We start from the raw sequence: 15,369 nt of genomic DNA, 5'->3' as shown, positions 1-15,369 counted from the left end.
ATCAGAACTTGCAGAAATAGTAAACATCCCAAACCAAAACAGCACCAATTTCCTGTACTCAAACAGTAAACACCGTACTTCAGAAAAGGCAACACTGAAAATATTACACCAGGCCTTAAGACATCAATACACCTCCTATTAAGAAAACGGAACAGCCAGGCTACTATAGAGCCCTACACAAACAAACTATATGCCAGCAGAATACCTCACCTCAGTCACATGTGCAGACTCTCACCTAACAAAGAATAAAGAGACCAAAACGCATAACTAGAAGCATGCAGACAAAAACTGAACTGGAAACCACAACAAGCAAGGGTCTCTGTATGCAGTGTAACAAAGGAAAAAGAGAAACATCACCTTATAAACCAAATCAAGAAATATAAAATCAATAGCAGCAAAACAATACTAACAAAAAGAACAGATTTCAAAACAGCTGAAGAATAATTATTGGATATTCCAAACACTGATATCAAAAGTTTCTAGATACCAATAAAATATTTCAAAATAGCAGACACAAAGGCCCAATAATGAAAAATAAGGATACAAAAAATATTTTGCTCTGCATACCTGGGAAGGATTGATATCCAGGTGCCCTGAGATTGTTTTGAATTAGCAGGAGGAGGGATGATTTGCTTGCAACTTTCTCCTCTCTTTCTCTCCCACTGGCTCTCAATTGTTCACATATGCTAATAACTGCTAAGAAAAATGTATATTTTTGTAAACAGTTATGATGGCTCTACCGAATGACGGTATATAAAACTCAATAAATAAATATGCACATGCTTTTTCTCTCTCACTTATATAGGCTCTTAATTACACATTTACACACATGCTTTCTTTTTTTGCTTTCACACACAGACTTTCAGTCACTCGCAGACTTTCAGTCACTCACAGACTCATTCACATGCTTACACATGCACTCTTATTTACACACAGGCTCTCAATCACATACTCACATGCGCCCTCACCTAAACCAGCTCTCAATCACACACAGACACGCATGCTCTCTCTTAAACTTATACACACAGGGGCGGATTTTCAGAGCCCTGCTCGCCTAAATCCGCCCAAAACCGGGCGGATTTAGGCGAGCAGGGCCCTGCGCGCCGGTAAGCCTATTTTACATAGGCCTACCGGCGCGCGCAGAGCCCCGGGACTCGCGTAAGTCCCGGGGTTTTCGGAGGGGGCATGTCGGGGGGGGGGGGGGGGGGGGCCCGAACCGCGCGGCGTTTTTGGGGCGTGTCGGGAGCGTTCCGGGGGCGGGCCCGGGGGTGTGGCTACGGCCCGGGGCGGCCCGGGGGCGTGGCCGTGCCCTCCGGACTCGCCCCCAGGTCGCGTCCCGGCGCGCAGGAGGCCCGCTGACGCACGGGGATTTACGCTTCCCTCCGGGAGGCGTAAATCCCCCGACAAAGGTAAGGGGGGGGGCTTAGACAGGGCCGGGTGGGTGGGTTAGGTAGGGGAAGGGAGGGGAAGGTGAGGGGAGGGCAAAAGGAAGTTCCCTCCGAGGCCGCTCCGATTTCGGAGCGGCCTCGGAGGGAACGGGGGTAGGCTGCGCAGCTCGGCGCGCGCCGGCTATACAAAATCGATAGCCTTGTGCGCGCCGATCCAGGTTTTTAGCAGATACGCGCGGCTCCGCGCGTATCTACTAAAATCCAGCGTACTTTTGTTTGCGCCTGGAGCGCAAACAAAAGTAGGCCTATTCGCGCTCCTTTTAAAATCCGCCCCACAGGCTCTTAATCATACATACACATGATCTCTCACACACAAAGGATCTCAATCACACCCCGATATTCTTTCACACAAACAGGTTTTCAATCACAAACTTACACATACAGGTTCTCAGTCATACACTTCCATTCATACTCTCTCTCACACACAGGCTGTCAATCACACACATACTCTTTCACATATACAGGCTCTCAATCATTCACATACATGCTGACTCACTGACACGCACACAGCACCTCAAACACATATGCTTGCTCTTTCACTCACTCTTCCCAGCCTCCTCCACTTCCAACCCTAAAGGCAGCAGCAACCTCCTTCAGTTTCAGCCCTCGCGGAGAAAGGAGTCCCATCGGCCGTGGGGGTCGACATTGCTCGTTTTACTCAGAGCTGCGCTGCTCATTCTTCAGGTTACGCTTCTCCTCTCTTCTTTGGGGCGACGCTGCCCACACTAGCATGGTCGTTTCTTCCCGAGCACACACCTGCTGTTCACGTCCTCTTCTGGGCAGCGGGGGGGGGGGGGGGGCCGGAAAGAAGAGAGCATGCCGGTGCTGCTGACTCAATCTGTCTTGCCGCGTTCCGTCTGGGTTATCAGCATTTTAAGCCCGGGCGGAGGATCTATTTTCTTCAGATAGGGGGAGCAGCTGGATCAGCGGGGGACCGGGAAGTGTGGCGACACACCGGTGTGTGGCGACACACTGGTGTGTCGCCACACACCGGATGAGAACCACTGCCCCCAGAGAACTTATTCTTTTATTTATCTTGCCATTCCTTGCAACATGGCCTTGAATAATAGAATGTATCCACGTTGGAATGAACAGCACCAATCTCACATACAATGCAATTTTGGGAAGAAATGGCAAATAAAATCTAAGCATAAGCTCTCTGGGAAAGGTACCTTCAGCTGAACAATATGCACTTTGGTGCTGTACATCAGACTTAGGTGTTCTGTTTAGCTTTAGATACTCCACCCCATTCTCAGTCAAAAGGGCCTTGAATACAAGAATTTGCTCTTTGCAGTGGATACTTGCTGCTAAGTTAAAGTGTAAGCTCTTTGGGGTGGGCAATTATAGTTAAATAGTACGCCAAAGTTGGATGAACAGTGCAGATATAACTTTCAACTGTAGGTGCTCTCTCCGAGAGCACTGGAAATGAAAATCCTGGGTCCAAGATAGTTAACTTACATTTCTGATGGCCAAGGTTATTCTATTGCTGTGACCAGTGAGGTAGAAGCAGCTAGACACTATCACATTGGGCACAGCAATAGTATAACATGGCAAGCAGAATACGAGTTAAGCAGACTTGCTTACCTGTAACAGGTGTTTTCCAAAGACAGCAGGACATTACTCCTCATATATGGGTGACATCAGTTGAAGCCCAATGCTGAAAACTTGTGTCAAAGTCTCTTGACTAGGCATACTGAGCCTGCTCAGTGTGCCCTATACCACATGTCCACGCAGGGTCCCTCTTCAGTCGTGTAACATAGAATTACGATGAAAAATAAAAATAGGAGAAACCCAACTCCGTGGCGATCAGGTTTTGTGAGCAATAACATCCTGCTGCCTTGGAGAACACCTTTTACAGGTAAGCAACTCTGCTTTCTCCAAGGACAAGCAGGATGAATCCCTAGCTACAGGCTTTTCCCCAACGCAAAGGGGACCAACAGACACCTTAACCAGGTGCCAACAGGCACACCATCAGTGGTGTTGGTAAAAGAGGGGGAGACAGCCTGAACCCAAACAGGCCCTAGGTTAGAAGAGTTGGGTTCTGAACCTCAAGCAAGTTCCTAAGGACAGACTGACTGAAACCTACTGTTGTGTCAGCCATCCCTATCCAGACAATGGGATGTGAAGGTGTGGAGAGAACTCCACATCGCAGCTTTGCAGATCTCCTCCAAAGTGGGCCACCGACGCTGCCATGGCTCTGACAGTATAAGCCTTGAAATGACCCTCAAGATACAATCCTACCTGGGCATAACAGGAGATGCAATCTGCTAGCCAATTGAATAGTGTCTGTTTGGCAACGGTAACGCCCAACCTATTCTTATCAAAATAAATAAAAAAAGTTGGGTGGACTGTTTATGGGCTTCAGTCTAGTCCAGATAGAAGACAGTCCAAACTGTGCAGCGCTTGTTCGCCTTGGTGAGAATGGGACTTGGGAAAGAATATTGGCGGGACATTGACTGGTTAAGATGGAAATCCATCACCACCTTAGGCAGGAACTTAGGTTGTATACGCAAGACTACCCTGTCATGATAGAATTTTGTATAAGGTGGATAAGTCACTAAAGCCTGGAGCTCACTGACCCTGCATGCTGAAGTGACCACTACCCAAAATATGACCTTCCAGGTCAGGTACTTCAGGTCACAGGTGCACATAGCTCAGCTGATGAAAGCTCCTTTTGAGTCTAACACCATGTTGAGGTCCCAAGAAAGCAGGAGGCCTTAGGGGGGAGGCTTCAGTTGAAGCAGGCCCCACATGAAACATACAATTATAGGCTGTACAGAAATGGGTGTACCATCTACACCAGTGGTCCCCAAACCTGTCCTGGAGGGCCACCAGCCAGTCGGGTTTTTGGGATATCCACAATGAATATGCATGAGAGAAAATTTGCATGTTATGGAGGCAGTGCATGCAAATTTTCTCTCATGCATATTCATTGAGGATATCCCAAAAACCCGACTGGCTGGTGGCCCTCCAGGACAGGTTTGGGGACCACTGATCTACACCATGGTGGTATGCGCCAATTGCACTATGATGAACTGTAGCGGAGTTGGTTTTTAAGTCAGCCTCAGATAGATGTAGAAGGTAATCAAGCAGTTTTTGTGTGGGGCAGGAGAACAGATCTAGAATCTTCTGCTCACAACACAAAGAAAGTGCAGTTGCTTACCTGTAACAGGTGTTCTCCTACGACAGCAGGATGTACCTGAATGTAATCTGCTTTGAAGTGCAAAAAGAATATTAAAAAATCTGAATAAATAAAATAGTCCTCACATGTGGGTCACATCATCCGATGGAGCCCGGCCTGGAAAACCTTTGTCAAAGTTCCTAGAAACTGACTGGCACACTGAGCATGCCCAGCCTGCTGCTATCCATGCGTCCACATGAGGTCCCCCTTCAGACTCTTTAACATAGCAAAAAATACGACGAGAAAAAATAAATCGAAAGTATACCCAACATCTTGGGGAGGCAGGTGGGATTCCTGAGGACTAACATCCTGCTGTCCTAGGAGAACACCTGTTAAAGACAAGCAACTGTGCTTTCTCCTAGGACAAGCAGGATGGTAGTCCTCATATGTGGGTAATTACTGAGCTCCAGACTGCCCCATTCGACCAGAGACCCCCACAGTAGCCAAACTAGGTGCCAACGGGCACAACACATCTGTGGCGCTGTGGGGTAAACAGGAGCGGTCTGGTCCCACAGATAGCATGATGATAAACAGTTGGGTTCAGGACGAGAATAGATTGAATAGGACAGACTGCCCAAAAGCGCTGTCCTGGTGACTATCCCTGTCAAGGCAGTAGTGAGCCACGAATGTGTGGAGAAAACTCCAGGTCACGGCCCTGCAGATTGCGGCGACAGGGACCACACACATAGATGGTCCACTGATACCGCCATAGCCCGCAGAGAGTGAGCCTTCACCCTGCCAGCTCGTAGCAGAAGGCAATGCAATCCGCTAGCCAGTTGGATAAGGTCTGCTTCCTTACTGCAGCTCCCAGTCTATTGGTGTCAAAAGACACACAGAGCTGGGTGGACTGTCTATGGTTTGCTGTATAGGCCAAGTTGAAAGCGAGCGCCCACTTATAGTTCAGGGTGTGGAGAGCATATTCCTCTGGGTGGGAATGAGGCCGTGGGAAGAATGATTGACTGGTTGATGTGGAATGCAGTCACCACCTTTGGCAGAAATTTTGGATGTGTGCATAGCACCACACGATCATGTAAGAATTTTGTGTAGGGAGAATACGTGACCAGGGCCTGGATCTCACCAACCCTGCAAGTGGAAGTGATCGCCACCAGGAACATAACTTTCCAGGTGAGGAACTTCAAGTCACAGGATTTGAGAGACTCGAATGGATGCCACATGAGCCTCGCCAGGACAACGTTGAGATCCCACAGGGTCGCTAGCGGGTGAAGCGGGGGTTTCAGCTGAATAAAGCCCTGCATGAAGTACCTGACCAGCGGCTGGACTGAAATGGGTGCACCGGCGACACCCTGGTGGTAGGAGCTGAGATGTACTCTGACCGAGCTGGTTTGGATGTCAGACTCGGACAAGTGCCAGAGGTAATCCAGCAGGTGGGGGAGCAAGCAGGAGAAAGGGTCCAGTCCATGGCCGTCGCACCAGGTGGAGAAACACTTCCACTTCGACCTGTAAGACTTCCGGGTGAAAGGTTTTCAGGATTTGATCAAGACCCTGGAGACACCATCCGAGAGCTGCAAGGACTGGAGGATCGTGCGCTCAACAGCCACACAATTTTGAATTTATCTCTTACGAGAAATCTGTTTAACACCCTGAGGTCGAGGATGGGGAGCAAGCCGCCGTTCCTCTTCAGAATGAGGAAGTACCTTGAGTAGAAGCTGTGGCCCGCTGCTCAAAGGATCGGTTATACTGTGCCTGTCGCTAGAAGGACGGAAAGTTGCGATTGAAGGATGACCTGATGGGCAGGCGAACCCCATGATGGACATGGGGGAGTGGTCTCTGGGAGCCTGCTGAAGTTCAGGCGATAGCCCTGGTGGACAATGGAGAGGACCCAACGGTCCGACGTGATCGCTTCCCAGCAGTGGGTGAAGCAAAGGAGCCTGCCACCGACTGGGGGAGTGACCGCCAGGGAAATCCGGTATTTGGCTCGTGCCCCCTCGCCACCAGTCAAAAACAACAGACAGGGCCTGCTGGGGGGGGGGGGGGGGGTGCTGGTTGGGCCCTCAGGACCCACTGCTGTCAGACGCGACCTCTAGGGCTGGACAGAGGTGGGTGGGCGGGCATGGGTAGCTGGAGGAAAGTACTTCTTCGGCTGGTAGAAGGGTTTGCAAGAGCCTGGCCTGGAGGTCTTCCTGGCGGAGGAAGGGCCTTCAGAGGGGCTGGCGGAGAATTGCTGAAGAGTATCATGCTGCTCTTTCAGCTGTACCATGACGTCTTTCATCTTATCCCCAAACAGGTTTTCACCTGTACCAGGGAGATCTGCAAGCCTGTCCTGAACCTTTAGTCAGAGACCTGAGGCCCGGAGCCAAGCCAGCCGTCTGGCACAGATGCCTCCGGCGGTTAGGCAGACTGCGGTCTCAAACACATCATAGGTAGACCTGACTTCATGTCTATGCGCCTCAAGCCCCAGTGTGGCAATGGCTGCAAGAGATTCACTCTGTTCCTGGAGGAGGCCCTCCACAAACTCTTGAACCTGTTTCCATAGATTGCGGTTGTATTGGGTGATGTATAGCTGGTAGGCCGCAACACGGGCTACCAGCATAGCCCCCTGGAATATCTTCCTCCCTATGCCATCGAGCTCCCTGTGTTCGTGCCTGGAGGGGAAGAAATGTGTGTCCAGGAGTGTCTGGCCTTTTTAAGCGCAGACTCCACCACTGCTGATTGGTGAGGTAGGTGCCGTTGTTCAAAGCCCATGGCTTGTTGTACCCAGATAAGTCGCATCAGCCTTCCTGTTAACCAGAGACACAGACACTGGGTGTTTCCATGTACAGAGGAGGAGCTCCTTAAAGATGTCGTGGACCGGTACCCACCACAATCTCTTTAAGAGCATCGATGAACTGGCGGACCTCCAACATCTTGTGAAGGGTATCCTCCTCTGACAGAAGCTGGAAGGGGGTGGCCTCTCCCATGGTCCTTACGAAGCTGGCAAACAGCAGGTCTTCAGGTGGAGATAGACACCATTCCTCCGGAGGGGAAGACTCTGAGAGGTCGTCTAACTTGGAGGACGAGTTCAAGGAGTCATCGCCCCACGGGTCATAGGGACCCTCCTCCTCGCTAAGGCCCAGATGCCGAGAGCGGGGGCCAGGAGGGGCAATAGGCCTGGCACAGACAGCATCGTTGGAATCCCAGGCATCCGGGGGGGGGGGGGGGAATCATCCATGGTACACCGGAAGGAACCGGCGGCCCAGGGAACCACGGGCAAGGGCGCCCAGTCCCCGAGGCCTCATCCTCCTCGGAGGACTCAGGAATTGGGATCACTCTGAAGGAGAGTGTCACTGGCCAAGGAGGCATTGGAGGCCTCTCGGGCACCAATTGCGTCAGTAGGGTGCCAAGGACATCCAGATGCTCCAGCAGGGTGTGAGCATCGATGGCAGAGGCTCAGGCACCGATATGGGAGCCTTGGCACTGGCAGCTCGACACTGTAGCGCTTTGAGCACTGACGATTGTACCCAGCGGTCCACCTCCTGAAAGTCCTGGGTAGTTAGGACTGATGGAGGGAGATGAGGCGTTGCTGGCACATCCTCTGAAGGATCTTGAGGAGGAACGGTGCCCAGCACCGTCGCTGTTGGGGAACGTTTCAGGCTACCAGGGGCATTGGAGGATGGGGCTTCCCGGTGGCTGGTGCTGCTTCGATGGCAGCTGTCGATACCGCTCTGGAACCAGAACCGTGGCGAGATGGTGACCAGTGTCTATGCTTCCTGGATTTCTGGCGCTCAGCCCAGTCTTTCCCCTGTGCAGAGGAAGACAATGATCCTGAGGTTAGGGTGAGGGGAGAGACCACAGAGGATCGATCTACCTCTCCCCGATTCTTAGGGGTACAGGAGAGCGGGATCGCCAGGGGAAGAGAGGGATGGTTCCCAGCGGTCCTTGGGCATGGAGGATACTGAAGCCGAAGTAGAAGGTTTTGGAGAACTGAAGAGCTTCTCCATTTTGTTTAGGTGCGTTCGACATCCTTTGGGGGTCATTTGGTTGCAAAAACGACACCCTTGGATGTTGTGCAAGGCCCCCAGGCAGGGATACACACCTTATGTGGATCCATGGACGGACATGTTCCATGGGCACTGAGGGCACCATCGAAAACCTGACACCATCAAAAAAAAAGGCCAGTGTGCAGTCGATGACAGACGGGCACCACGGTGCGGAAGTGGGGAATCGACCGCAAAGAACGAAGGCAAAAGCCAAGGGTACCCAACGCAGAAAAACTCCAAAAAAGATCGAAAGTGATTTGGAGCTCCACCACTGTGAGGCTACGGCACCGTGGAAAAGAGGAGACTGAAAAGGAACCTCGCATGGATGTGCGGATAGCAACAGGCTGGGCATGCTCAAATCTGCCGGTCAAAGTTTCTAGAAACGAACAATTTTCCATGCTGGGCTCCATCGGATGATGTCACCCACATGTGAGGATTACTATCCTGCTTGTCTTAGGAGAAAACCTCCTCCACTTCAGTTGGTAGGACTTTCTAGTGGAAAGCTTTCTAGAAACCACCAGTGCCAGAGACATCTTCTGAAAGATCGAGCAGCTGCAGAATTAACCTCTCAACATCCAGGCTGAGCGCGACTTGGCCTGAAGGTTGGGATGCTACAGCCTACCCCGACTCTATGAAGTCCCCAGACTGATCGGGGACTTCTCGAAGGCGTGAAAATCAGACCTCTCTTGGCCAATGAGGGGCAATGAGAATCATAGTTCCTCTGTCCTCGCAAAGCTTCAAGAGAGTCTTCACCACTAAGGGAATCTAAGGATATGCATACAGAAGACCTGTGCCCCAATGGCGGGCAAGGACATCTGAGGCTGGTTTGCTGTCTGTCCTGTGCAAGAAGCTTAACTGAGGTGCCTTCCTGTTGCAGGGGGACATGAACAGATCTTCATTCAGGCTCCCCCAGAGGCGGAATATTCGATTTGCTGCCTCCTAGTACAGAGGCTTGACTCAGCCTGCCCGCTACCACATTCTCTGTCCCATCCAGGTACATGGCCCTGAGCACCATCCCATGGGTCAGGGCCACAACCAGATGTGGACCACTTCCTGACACAGGATGTACGATCCCAAGCCTTTCTGCTTGTTGACATACCACATTACTACTTGGTTGACGGTCTGGATCAGGACAACTTTGTTGGACAGCCGATCTCTGAAAGCCCATAGTGTGTACCTGATCACCCGGAGTTGGAAATTAAGGAAAGGATGCTTGGAGGGTTAACCTGCATGGAGTGGCAGCTAGTACCCCTAACAGAAAGCGTAGGGGTTACTATCTTTAAACAATTAGCTTATGTTGTTTTGACGCAACTTCAGCATCACTCACCGCTTTGGCAGGGAGGGAATTGGATTCAGATGACAGGCAATGCTGTACCCTGACTTTTACAGTCTGGGATATTGATATGCAGTCATTAGGGAAAAAGTGCAGGACTGCTTCTATAGTCAAGTCCAAAAGCAAGGCACATTCAAGCTGCATTGTATGAATTATCTAAGGCTGCTCATCCTATAAAAATGTTGCTATTAGTAATTTTGTTATGGGTTGGATGGTTGCTTGGTTTCGATTAATATTACTGCCTTTAACGCAAGACTTGGGGGTAATCTGCACAGAGTGGCAATTATTACCAAAAGAAATTTGCTGGGTAGACTGGATGGACTATTTGGTCTCTTTCCGCTATCATTACTATATTTGTCTGAACAATTGGCTGGTCATGAGCCTATCTCAGGCAGGAGCTGAGGAATCAATGTACATGACCATCCAAGTGGTTGAAGGTACTAGGTTTCATTGTTAATTACCCCAAGTCTCATCTTGGCCTGATACCTGAATTGGGGTTTATTGGAGCTCTGCTAGAAAACTCAGGCAATAGCCTTTTGTCCTCAGTAGAGGGCTACCTCATTTATGGCTATGGTAGAAAAGATTCAAATGAGTCAGCAGAGAAGATCCCAATGGACCTTGAGGTTTCTCTGGCTACAGGCCAATCAAGAACTTCAGGACAACATCCAGATCACTCAGCTGCTCCCTGTCCTCCTGGCAGGGCCATTCTAATCTGGTCAGAGGAATCCCCTTTCAAATTTCTCCAATCCAAATTGTCCTTTCAATGGATGCGTTCAGTCTGGGGTGGGGAGCTCTTGTAGGTGGGCTCTCCGCTCAAGGCTTGTAGTGTGCCCAGCAAATGTTGCATAAAATAAACTTCTATGGATGATTCAGTATGCTCCTGAAGGAGTTCAGAAATCAGCTATCCAACAAAGGTATCCTTGTCCACATGGATAAATCAGGTGGTGATGTGTATATGAACTAGCAGGGAGGTATGGGTTTGTACTTTCTATGTCAGGAGGCTGCCAGCTGTGGGGCTGGGCCATCTCTCAGGGGATGGTTCTCTGTCACTTACCTGGCTGAACTGCAGAGCGTGCTAACTGACAGATACCAAGGATCTTTACTTGATTTTCATCCTTTTTGACTTGTCTGCTGCTTTTGGCACTACTGATCACCACCTAATCTTTGATATTCTGTCCTCACTTGGATTTTGGGATTCTGTCTTGGTTCTCTTCTTACCTCTTTCAATGCACTTTGCATGTCCTCTGGTGGAGCCTTCTCCATTGCTAAGTCAGTTTGCCTTGGGGCTTTGTCCTGGGTTCTCTTCTCTTCATTTTCTGAACTCATTCCCTTGGTGCTCTGATCTCTTCCCATGGGTTTCAGTACCAGCTCTATGCTGACAACTCAAGAGCTGTCTATCCACACCTGAAATGTAATCAAGAATCCAGTCCCAAACCTTAGGCTGCCTGTCTGACATTGCCATCTTAAACATATCATGGCCAAGACAAATTATCCAAACCTAGTTACCTTCTTCCCACTTGCTCTTTTACTGTGGTTAACACTTTCATCCTCTGTCTCCTCAGCCCATAACCTTGGCATTGTCATGACTACTCTCTTCTTTACATATATTCAAAATGCTGTTTAAACATGTTTCTCTAAAAACTTGCCAAAATCTGTCCCTTTCTTTGTGAACATACGACCAAAACCATTGTCCACTCTCTCATCACCTCCTGCTTAAGTTACTGCGACCTGCTCCAAACAGATCTCCCAGTGAACTATCTCTCTCCAATACAATCCTTTCAAAATTCTGTTGAATGATTTATCTTCCTTCAATTCTCAAGTCACTATTGGGCCGATACAGTAAAGTCTGCGGGAGAGCGGACGATCGCCCGCTCTCCTGGTGCGCACACCGGCCACTTGCCGGCACGCGCGATTCAGTATTTAAATTAGGTCCAGCGGTACATCCGGGTAAAAGGAGGTGCTAGGGACACTAGCGCGTCCCTAGCACCTCCTTTTTTTGACAGGAGCGGCGGCTATCAGTGGGTTTGACAGCCGACGCTCAATTTTGCCGGCGTCGGTTCTCGAGCCCGCTGACAGCCACGAGTTCGGAAACCGGACGCCGGCAAAATTGAGCGTCCGGTTTTCGGTCCGACAGCCGCAGGCCAAATTCAAAATTTTTTTTTTAACTTTTTTTTACTCTTCGGGACCTCTGACTTAATATCGCTATGATATTAAGTCGGAGGGTGCACAGAAAAACAGTTTTTACTGCTTTTCTGTGCACTTTCCCGGTGCCGGAAGAAATTAGCGCCGACCTTTGGGTCGGCGCTAATTTCTGAAAGTAAAATGTGCGGCTTGGCTGCACATTTTACTTTCTGTATCCCGCGCGCATACCTAATAGGGCCATCAACATGCATTTGCATGTTGAGGGCACTATTAGGTGCTGCGGATTGGACGCGCGTTTTCCTCCCCTTACTGAATAAGGGGTAAGGGAAAACGCGCGTCCAATAGCAGGCTAACAGTGCGCTCCGTTGGAGCGCACTTTACTGTATCGGCCTGTTTATTGGCTATCTATTTGCTTCCACATACAGTTCAAGATTAGTTTACTCTCCTACAGTGCATTCATTTTGCAGCTCCTCACTATACACTCTGTCTGTACACCCTGCTCTGCTCATCAGGCAAGTAATACTCTTCGGCCTTTCTTCATCTGTAATTTCCAACTCTGCGCATTCCTCCTTGCTGCACTGTATGCCTGTAATAGACTTTCTGAGTTGGTGCGTCATGCACCACCTTTGACTTTATTCAGATTTAGCCTGAAAACCCACTTCTTTGAGGCTGTATTTAAATCTTAACTCAAATTTTTCTACTTATAGCCTAGTTGGTTTTATCCATTTTCTTAATATATGAATTCCCAAAATCTGTCTTGTTCTATATGTTTTTCTTGATTAGATTGTGAACTGTAGAGCATGAGCTCTTGTGTATTTGTATAATATTGTGTATGCTGAGTAATGCTATAGAGATAATTAGTATTAAGTGTAAAAAGTATTTAAAAAAAAGATTGCTGTGCACACATTTTTAATAAAATCACGCAAGCATGTTTTGAGGTTTTTATCCAACCCGCAGGTAGCAACACAAGCTCCTATTTGAGAGTTTAATAGACATCAGTATAACCATTTCCTGAATAGCATCAGGTTTTTCAGATGTTGCAGTGAAGTATGTTACATATATTACAAGGGCTAAGATAACTTTTGTACATATCTTTAAAATGGGTACTTGAGTTTAAATGCTTGATGTTCTCTAATCCTAACATTTTGAATATTTTTTTATTTTATAGTGCGACGAAAAAACAATGAATGCGTATTAACTTCCGTGACTGTCTTTCTGGAGCAATATGCTAGGGACTGACATTTTGGATTCTATATATGACTGAAGTTTGCTTGGAAAGAGTTCAAGCTGCTTCTGTCTTCAAATCATATAGCTTCTGAATCCATATTGATTGTTGGGGATATTCAGCTATTTGAGAGGCAGGATCTTAGATAGCTCTTCCCCAGATAATATTTTAGTATCTTTGTGACAGTATTTACAGTGCTATATAGACAGGAGCCAAATACAGGATATTTACTATCTGTATGATTTGAGTTTTTACCTAACTATGGCTTAGATTTATCAAACTGCACTAAATATTGCATGCCATAGGAAAAGGGGCGTGTTTTATGGTAATAGCCTATTTATCACAATGTGCATTCTTAGCGCTTCGCATAGGTATTACCTCAAAGTGTGTTAACTTTTCACACTTTGCGGTAATACCTACATAATTGCATTTTCCTACCTGCAAAGTACTCATTTCACCACTGGGGGGGGGAGAGAGAGAGAGTGCGCGCGCCTCTGGGGGGTTGGACTCTCAACCTGGGTAACATCAACATGGTTGAGAGAACATTGTACAAATCTCATAATTGTGTGTGTTTCCTCACTCCGAAGGACATCAAATCTTCACAAGAGTGCACTGTTCTGTTTGTATGTCTCACTCTGCATGTAAAAGTGGCCTCTAACCCCTACACTACTACTTTAATCTCACCTTGAGTATCTAGGTGGGCCTCCTATAGTAGCATAAATAGCTGCTTACTATGGTGCCCCCCCCCCCCTGAAAAAAATCGCAAATTGCATTATGAGCATATCGCACAGCTTAAAGCAACTGAAAAAGGTGTCGTTATTTTCAGCGTTAAAACTGTGTGATGTGCATTATGGCTTTGCAAAGTGCGAAGCCAGCCCACTTTTACAGGGCTGTAAACAGGTCTGGTTTTCAGTATAACCAAAATATGTAAATCAATTAGGCGTTATTTCCAAAGAGGTGGTGAATATCCAGACCTGCTTTCATTTCTCAAGGATTGGAATTGCCTATCCCTCACCTTTCAAGTACTTGTATATTAAAGTAACATTTCTTTTTTTTTTCTTATAGATATTTCAAGGTTTTCCTTACTGGAAGGTAAGTGTGGATTTTTTTTTTCTTTTATAGTTTTCATCTTTATAGTACTTTGCGGGTATATAGTAATTTGTTGTAATTAAAATGAATCTACAAACTCTTCTATTAGTGCAGGGGTGGCTACCTCTGGTCTTCAAGAGCCACAAACAGGCCAGGTTTTTGGGATAGCCTCAAATAATATGCATGAGATTTGCATGCACTGCCTCTATCTCATGCATATTCATTTTGGATATCCTGAAAACTTGACCTGTTTATGGCTCTTGGACCGGAGTTGGCCACCCCTTCTAATGCCTTCTAATGCATTTGCTTTTTGTTATACAGATGCTGAAGTGGTGTGTTATGAAATGATTATAGTGAGTGTGCCAATGCAGTATACTTGTTGACTCAGTTATGCAAAAATAATAGCAATCAAAGCCAGGCTAACTAGCATGGTTTGAGTTTTTTAGTGTAGAAGTCCCCACAATGCTGACATACTGAGCTGTGAAGGAAACCTAAATTTGATCTGGTGATGTAGCAAGTTGGACAAGTCCAAGTCTAATTGATAGTTGACAGTACATTAATATTCTTCAGCTAGTGTAGACCTGCTTTAAAGAAAAATTGAGGCTGGAATTTTATTTTAATGAACAGCATTGTATTAAAAATGACGAGGCAGGTGGCACCTTATAGACTACTACCGTAGAAATCTCGTCAAACCCAGGCTAGTTAGCCTGGCCTTGATTGCTGTCTTAGTTTCACATAACTGAGTCAACAAGTATACTAGAGTGGCAAACCTGCTATAATCATTTCATAACACACCACTTCAGCATCTATTATCACAAAAAACAATAAACTGGTTATTCTGTAAGGTGCCACTGCTTCTTGTCATTTTTACTCCACTAGACTAACACTGCTACACCTCTGAAGACATGAACTGCATTGGATTAAAAGTACTAGTAGCGCAAAAGCATTCCTAAACTGTAAGTTAAAAGGACTTA

The 15,369-nt window shown here is 47.7% G+C and overlaps 1 protein-coding gene across 23 annotated transcripts in view; it reads left to right on the top strand.

Moving 5' to 3' along the window:
- Positions 1 to 15,369, top strand: part of PTK2 (protein tyrosine kinase 2) — a 1,447,287-nt gene that overhangs the window by 64,145 nt on the left and 1,367,773 nt on the right. For all 23 annotated transcript variants that reach the window (XM_029592091.1, XM_029592099.1, XM_029592089.1 and 20 more), the window contains exon 2: positions 14,372 to 14,398. The gene's annotated coding sequence lies outside the window, so the exon portion shown is untranslated. The remainder of the gene's footprint in view (positions 1 to 14,371; positions 14,399 to 15,369) is intronic.

This window comes from Rhinatrema bivittatum, chromosome 2 (genome assembly GCF_901001135.1).
Source record: "Rhinatrema bivittatum chromosome 2, aRhiBiv1.1, whole genome shotgun sequence".
NCBI lineage: Eukaryota > Metazoa > Chordata > Amphibia > Gymnophiona > Rhinatrematidae > Rhinatrema > Rhinatrema bivittatum.
The sequence above is the reverse complement of the archived record's forward strand: the minus strand, read 5'-3'. Positions and strand labels throughout refer to the sequence as shown.